General features: G+C 49.3%; 1 pseudogene; it reads left to right on the forward strand.

Moving 5' to 3' along the window:
* Positions 1-6,991, forward strand: part of LOC116212156 — a 30,173-nt pseudogene extending 23,182 nt beyond the window's left edge.
* Positions 6,992-8,193: the final 1,202 nt, after the last annotated feature.

Genomic DNA, 8,193 nt, shown 5'->3' on the forward strand with positions numbered 1-8,193 from the left:
TTGCCCCTCTTTGGTTGCATGCTCGGTTAGAGGATGTGGCCAAAGATTATAAGAAGCACCCTCTTCTGAGTCCGGCGACTGCTCTGATATCTTTCCCCATGGCTGCTCGTACCCTGCTTGGATGCATCGGGATATCGTGCCGGGAATTAGAACCGGGATGAACCCGAAACAGGAATTTAAATCGGGACGGACCCGAACAGGAATTTAAACCGGGATGGACCCGAAACAAACCGGGATGGACCCGAATAGACCGGGATGGAGCCGAATAGGAATTTAAACCGTGATGGACCCGAACAGACCGGGATGGACCCGAACAGGAATTTAAACCAGGATGGACCCGAACAGGAATTTAAACCGGGATGGACCCGAACAGACCGGGATGGACCCGAATAGGTCGGGATGGACTCGAATAGGAATTTTAAACTGGGATGGACCCGAATAGACCAGGATCGACCTGAAGCAGACCGGGATGGACCCGAATAGGAACTTTTAACCGGGATGGACCTGAATAGACCGGGATAGACCCGAAACAGACCGGGATGGACCCGAATAGGAACTTTTAACCGGGATGGACCCGAAATAGACCGGGATGGACCCAAAACAGACCGGGATGGACTCGAACAGACCGGGATGGACCCGAAATAGATCGGGATGAACCCGAACAGGTCGAGATGGACCCGAACAGACCGGGATGGACCCGAATAGACCGGAATAGACCCGAAACAGACAACCGGGATGGACCCGAAACAGACCGGGATGGACCTGAATAGACCGGGATGGAATTTGGAATTTGCGTGGAGCGCTGTGTGATATGGCTCGATTGGCGCTCGGGTCTGGACCGCCTCATGCGTGGCGGCTGATGATGACCTTCTATCATTTGTCCTTCTTTGAACATCGTCGGTTTTGGCGGTGTGGCGCATCCCTCGACGATTTCCGGCGCCTCGAGACCACGACCTGCCGCGTGAGGCAGACATGAATCCGTCGGCAGGGAGCATCCTTTGGGGTTCCCGATCGCGCCTGCACGTAGAAAAGAAAAAGCCTATAAAGGATGTCAGCCGCGCAAAATCGTTGAGACTACGACGTGTAAAAGGAATCTATGTAAAGATGTATCGTGGACGTGATATTGGTGGCCATTTGGAGGGCGACCGCGTCCCTGTCGGAGAATGGCTTTTTCTGAGACGGGTAACCCGCAGAATATGTGCATAAAGGTAAAGGAAGAGATCTTATGGGATCCTCCAAATCAAGGATACGTCGATTCGACCCCATTCCAGGGCGAGTCTCGAGCCTGGAGAGTCGAAGAGAGTTTGCTTGCGTCGGAGAATGCCGAACCACTACTCGGTGTAGCTTCACGGAGAAGTATTGCCTTTCTTTCGTGGTCGAGCCGACATTGTCCCCTAACTTTTGCCTAGGCCGCGAGATGTGTGATAACCTAGCGGGGTATTTTATTTGATTTTTCTCACATGAATGCTCAACTTTTGCTACGATCACCCATGTTTGGGTGGGATCGCACCCCTCGGGTCCTCTGACTTTTGCCTAGGCCGCCCTTTGAGGGTTTTCGACCTAGCGAGAAAATGATTTATGCTCTCCTTTTGCTGCGACTCCCCTTTGCGGGATTTTAAGTCGTGCCACTCGTTCCCTAGCTTTTGCCTAGGCCGCCTCGAGGAGGTTTCCGACCTAGCGGGAGAATTATTATTTTTTTTTCTCTCAAGAAGGTTTTGCATTGGACAAATGGCGGGAGTTGGTACTCGTGTATGTGAACGGAAATGTTTTACAACGAAACGGGTGCGAGGCCCGGCGAATGAAAAGCAAACACGAGTCATCAGGGATAATACTTCTTGATGGCGTCAGCGTTGACGGGAAGTACATTTTCGGTGCCGTCCATATCGCTCAAAATGACTGCTCCCCCGGAGAAAGTCTCTTTAACGATGAAGGGACCGTCGTATTTGTACAAGAACTTCCCTCGAGAATCAGGTGCGACATGTAAGACCTTTCTCAAGACAAGGTCACCAGGACTGAACTCTCGGTGACGGACCTTGGCGTTGAATGCTCGAGCCATCCTCTGTTGGTAGCACTGTCCGTGGCATAGTGCTTTCAACCTTTTCTCGTCAATGAGGTTTAATTGCTCGTATCGTTGTCTTGCCATTCTGCTTCCTCAAGTTTGGCCTCGGCAAGGATCCTCATGGAAGGGATCTCGACCTCAATTGGGAGGACTGCCTCCATGCCGTAGACCAAGGAGTACGGGGTTGCCCCGGTTGAAGTCCGTATGGATGTTCGGTACGCCAAGAGTGCATAGGGGAGCATCTTGTGCCAATCCTTGTAGTTCACCATCATTTTTTCGATGATCTTCTTGATGTTCTTATTTGCCGCCTCCACCGCACAGTTCATTTGGGGACGATATGGGGTGGAGTTGCGGTGTCGGATTTTGAATTGTGCACAGAGCTCGTCGATAACCTTGTTGTTCAGGTTCTTGGCGTTGTCCGTGATGATTGTCGCAAGGACCCCATACCGGGCAATGACGTCGCGTTTGAGAAAATGGGCCACAGCTTTTGCGGTGACTGATGCGAGAGTGATAGCCTCGATCCACTTGGTGAAGTAATCGATTGCTACCAAGATAAACATATGTCCGTTAGAGCTTTGGGGTTGATCGGGCCAATCACGTCCATCCCCCACATTGAGAAAGGCACAGGGCTGTCATAGAGCATAGCTCATTGGGCAGCGCTTTCATCTGATCGGCGTAAACATGGCATCGGTGGCAATGCCTGACGTGCTTTACACAATCAGTCTCCATGGTGGACCAGTAATAGCCTAAGCGCATAATCTTTTTAGCGAGCATGAGGCCATTCATATGGGGTCCGCAATTTCCTCCGTGCACTTCCTCCATAAGACGTCGTGATTCGTGTTCGTCGATGCACCGGAGAAGCGTGAAATCAAAGGAACGGCAGTATAGTATCTCGCCGCTCAGAAAGTAGTGTATCGCGAGGCGTCTGAGTGTCTTTCGATCGCGGCGATCGGCGAACGGGGGGTATTGGCCCGTTTGTAAGAAGTTCCTGATGTCTTCGTACCACGGCTTCGCTTCGGACGCTTCGACCGGATAATGACGCCTGTCCGGGGATATCAACACTGCCCCAACTCCGGATCCCACGGAATTGATAGCCCCGTCGAAGTACATCTTCCATGTTGGCTCCTCCTTCTCTTCATCTACCTAGAGGATTCCTTCATCCGGGAAGTCCGTGTTGATCGGCGTGTCGTCGTTGATCGGGAATTCTGCTAGATGGTCGGCAATCGCTTGCCCCTTGACAGACGTGCGGGACACGTACTCTATGTCGTATTCCGTCAGTTGACAGCGCCATTTTGTGATGTTCTTCATGGAGGAGGGGCTATCGAGCAAATATCGTAGGGGGTCCGCTTTTGACAGCAAGCGGATTGTGTGATAAAGCATGTACTGTCGGAGCCTTTGCATGACCCATACTAACGCGCAACACATTTTCTCAATCTCCGGATAATTGGATTCCCCTTCAGTGAACTTCTTGCTCAAGTAATATATCGCCCTTTCCGTGTGCGTCGACTCGTCTTCTTGCCCTGGCATGCACCCTAAGGATTGCCGGCGTACTGTGAGGTATAAAATGAGGGGCTGATTCGGCATGGGTGGAACCAATATCGGCGGTTGAATTAGGTAGGCCTTGATGGTGTCGAAGGCCTTCTGGCATTCGTGGTCCTACTCCATCGCTGCATTTTTGCGGAGCAAGCGAAAGAGCGGTTGACACTTATCCGTCAAGTTTGCGATGAAGCGCGCAATGTAGTTCAGCCACCTCAAGAAGCCGCATACCTCTCGAACCGTTGACGGCGGGGGAAGCTCTTCGATCGCCTTGACTTTGTCCGGATCCACTTCGATACCGCACTCGCTGACCACGAATCCTAGCAGCTTTCTTGATCGGGCACCAAATGTGCATTTTGCCGGATTAAGCCGGAGCTTGTATTCTTTTAAACGATCGAAAAGGCGCTTCAGGTTGATAAGGTGGTCTTCTCCCTCTTTGGACTTGGCGATCATGTCGTCGACATATACCTCGACTTCTTTGTGCATCATGTCGTGGAACAAAGTGACCATAGCCCTCTGATAAGTTGCCTCTGCGTTCTTGAGGCCGAAAGGCATAACGCGGTAGCAAAAAGTTCCCCACATCGTGGTGAACGTCGTCTTGAGTTTGTCCTTTTCGGCCATCCGAATTTGATTGTATCCGGAGAAGCCGTCCATGAAAGAGAACTGGGCATGGTGTGCCGTATTGTCGACTAGGACGTCAATGTGTGGCAAGGGGAAATTGTCCTTAGGGCTGGCTTTATTGAGGTCTCAATAGTCGACGCAGACTCGGACTCTTCCGTCTTTCTTTTCCATCGGCACAATGTTTGCCACCCACTCGGAATAGTTGCAGACTTCGAGGAACCCCGCGTTGATCTGTTTGACGACCTCTTCTTTGATGCGGAGGAGAAGGCTAGCCCGCTACCGTCGTAACTGTTGGCGCTTGGGCGGGAATTTCTCAATGTCAAGTGGAAGGAAGTGCTCGACTATTGAAGGGTCTAAGCCGAGCATGTCAGCATAGGACCAGGCGAAGACCTCTTGGTATTCCTTTAGGAAGTCGATCATCCGGGCTCGTTGTGCGGGGGTCGAGGGCTGTCCCAATTTTCAAGGTGCGGGGCTCTTCTTCGGTGCCCACGTTGATCTCTTCCGTTGGCTCGACCGAGGTGATTTGATGGTCCACGAGGCGACGCAAACTCTCTTCTATCTTGGGCACTTGACTGTCCTCGGGAAGCCTTTCCCCAAAGTATACGGGTTGGGGCTCACCGAGGTGCTCTTCGAATAGGTTCGAATCGAAGTGTTGGGGATTTGGATTCAAGTGGAGCCTGGAAATTCGAGAGAATCGTCTTAGAAAATTTTGAGTGCTGCGAAATAAAGAATAGGAAAAGGAGATGAAACGCATGAGAGTTCAAAAAATGCATGTAGAGATTTCATTGATAATATGAACATGGAGCCATGATAGAAACCCCTCTCCCGTCGTGTGGCGCATGGCTATGCCAACACGTGGGGAACATCTTATACATAGATAAGCCTTACACATCGGCAATCACAGCCGAGTAGCGCGGGACTGAGGTCCAGTTGTCAAGCTCCTCATTTTCCTGAGCCAGGCGGATGTGAACCCCTGAAGGAGTCTCCTCGGTGACGGCGTACACGGCTGACGGAGCGGCAGGAGTGTCGTCGGAGTCCGGGGAAGGGCCGTCAAGAGTGTGCCCGATGGTGTGTGAAGGCCCGGGAAAGAAGTGGGATAGTGGGGGTACTGGAATGTTTCTGATCTTTCTCCCTTTGATGTGGGCGTAGATTCGAGGACGAAGCCTTTTGAAGAAGGGGGGAATGATAGGGTTGAGCCGGACTCCGAGCATGAGGACAAGTTGCATATTTCTACCGAACCGGTCACCAGAGCACGTGCCAAGAAATTGGAGCAAGCCTTGCAGAATTTATGGACGCGTATTCGGGAAGAGGCACGCAGTTCGAGGGACGAACAAGTCGACTTGGGGTTGATTTTCGTCATCAAGAGTGCTGGACCTCATCAGTACACATTGGGGCATTAAATGATGATCACAACTATCTCAAATCCGGTTGGGATATGCCTTCTAGAAGATGGCCACCAAATCTGGTTGGAATCTGGTTGGGATATGGCTTCTAGAAGATGGCCACCAAATCTGATTGGAATATGCTCTGGTGCTTTCCTTAGTTGTTTTATAAGCTCTTCCTTAGGTTTTTTTTTTTGATAACTTTCTGCCATTGTTTATCTTGTGTGAGAGATATTCTCCAAATTGTTCTTGTTGAACTTATGCTTCAAGGGTTGCAAGTCGATTACTTGTGGTTCTTAAGCTTCGTATAATATTGGTTTCTAGCTCTACATAGCTACGGGGTCAATATTCCACCCTTCGAAATCTCTATCTTGGACGGTCCAAATTTGATTCCATATTATTGTTGCTGGGTTCTGCGACGGGTTCGACGGGGTTCGCATCATTTTGGTATCAGAGCTTAGGCTCCAAATTGAGGTTTCATCTATCCTTGTTCTTTTCTTGTTCACCATTCTGGAATTTTTAGATCTATCTTCCATTTCTATCCTTTCCATTTAGTCTTGACTGATCTGTTCATAGCTATTAAAAAAAATTGTCCAAAAAAAAACGAGAAAAAGAATCGAAAAAAAAAAGAGGAGAGAAGATCTGATTACACAGGCCTTAAGTTGATCTGTCATAGTTGCTCCCATTCTGCTTTTCTCCGATCGTATTTGTGTCCATTCCATCTTTGATTTGTCTAGGCTCATTCCTTTCACATACATCTTGTCCATCCATATCTCTTTGCTTCTTTGCTACTTGGAACTGATATTATAAGTGGCTCGAGCGAACAAGTAATTTCCTCAAGGACTTGTAATTAGATTGCTCAGTTCGTCCAGAACTTTGTGGAGAAATCTGTGAGAGGAAAAAGGCCAGAGCGAGTGAGACCATCAGAGGGTAAAAGCCATTGTATCGAGTGAAATACGAGAGTTTGTGTGACATCGATTTGAGAGTAAACACGTGAGGGAGTGATTGTGAGGTCCTTTTACTCTAATATTTCTTTGCAGATTTCAACATGTCGCAAGAAAATAGCGGGGGACATGAGCAAAGTAGTGGAGGGCTTGATCAAAGCACAATCATTCGGGCTATGCAACAACAATTTGAGCGAATGAACATGGTGCTCAATACGATAAATGACCGGTTGGAGAGGCATGATGAATGGATTGACCAGTTGCGACAAGCTCCCAATCAGCAACCAAGGAGGAACTATAACCGACAGCCATCACCTACTATTGATCCATTTGATGGCCACGAGGAGGGATCCTATGATGATGAGGATGATGTGTCTTCCATTGCCGCAATGAGACAAGCTCGAGGAGCAAGGGCTGAGAGGCCATGGCGCGGATGTGGAAGGCGCTAAGAAAGAGACACCGTTGATCGTAATATGGGGTCCATCAAGCTGACCATTCCTCCATTCCAAGGCAAGAGTGATCCCGATATTTACATCGAATGGGAAAGGAAGGTTGAGCTGGTTTTTGATTGTCACAACTACTCCGAGGAGAAGAAGGTGAAGCTTGCAGCAGTGGCATTCACCGACTACGCCATAGTTTGGTGGGATCAATTAACGGTGAGCAGACGCCGAAATGGGGAGCGACCGATTGACAACTGGGAGGACATGAAAGCTGTCATGCGGAAGAGGTTTGTTCCATCCCATTACTACCGGGATTTACACTTGAAGCTACAGAATCTTAAGCAAGGGTCTAAGACCGTGGAGGAATACCACAAGGAGATGGAGATTGCCATGATTCGCGCCAATGTTGAGGAGGACCGAGAGGCAACCATGGCTCGGTTCATTAGTGGACTTAATCGGGAGATTGCCAACATTGTGGAGCTGCACCATTATGTGGAGCTTGAAGAATTGGTACACATGACTATGAAGGTTGAGAGGCAGCTCAAGAAGGGGGGACGATTGTCATCTAGATTCGAATCCTCTAATTTGAATTCGAAGTGGACTTCCAAGTTTGAAGGGGCTGGACCTAAATGGGCTGGTTCGAAGCAAGAGGAGAAGGCCAAGGGAGACAAGCCCGCAGCCAAGCCATCATCTGAATCTAAGGAGAGGGGTAACTCTTCTTCCCAACCTCAAAGAAACCGTGATATAAAGTGCTTTCGTTGTCTGGGTTCTGGTCATTATGCTTCTCAATGCCCGAACAAGAGAGCCATGATTATGTTAGATAATGGGGAGATTGAAAGTGCGGATGAGCATGTGAGTGACGCGGACTCTATACCGTCACTTGAAGATGCTGATGATGTGGAGCATGCTGTATCGGATCAAACTCTTGTTGTTTTGAGAGCTCTACATGTGCAAGCCAAAGAAGATGGTGATGAGCTACAAAGAGAGAACATTTTCTACACTCGATGCCACGTGAAGGATCGAGTATGTGGACTGATTATTGATGGAGGAAGCACTGTGAATGTGGCAAGCAAGCTGATGGTGGAGAAGCTTGGTTTGAGCACTCAAAAGCATCCAAGGCCATATAGGCTTCAGTAGCTGAATGAGAGTGGCGAATTGAAGGTGACAAAACAAGTGTTGATCTCATTTTCTATTGGGAAGTACCATGATGA

The sequence above is a fragment of the Punica granatum genome, chromosome 6 (assembly GCF_007655135.1).
Source record: "Punica granatum isolate Tunisia-2019 chromosome 6, ASM765513v2, whole genome shotgun sequence".
Lineage (NCBI taxonomy): Eukaryota > Viridiplantae > Streptophyta > Magnoliopsida > Myrtales > Lythraceae > Punica > Punica granatum.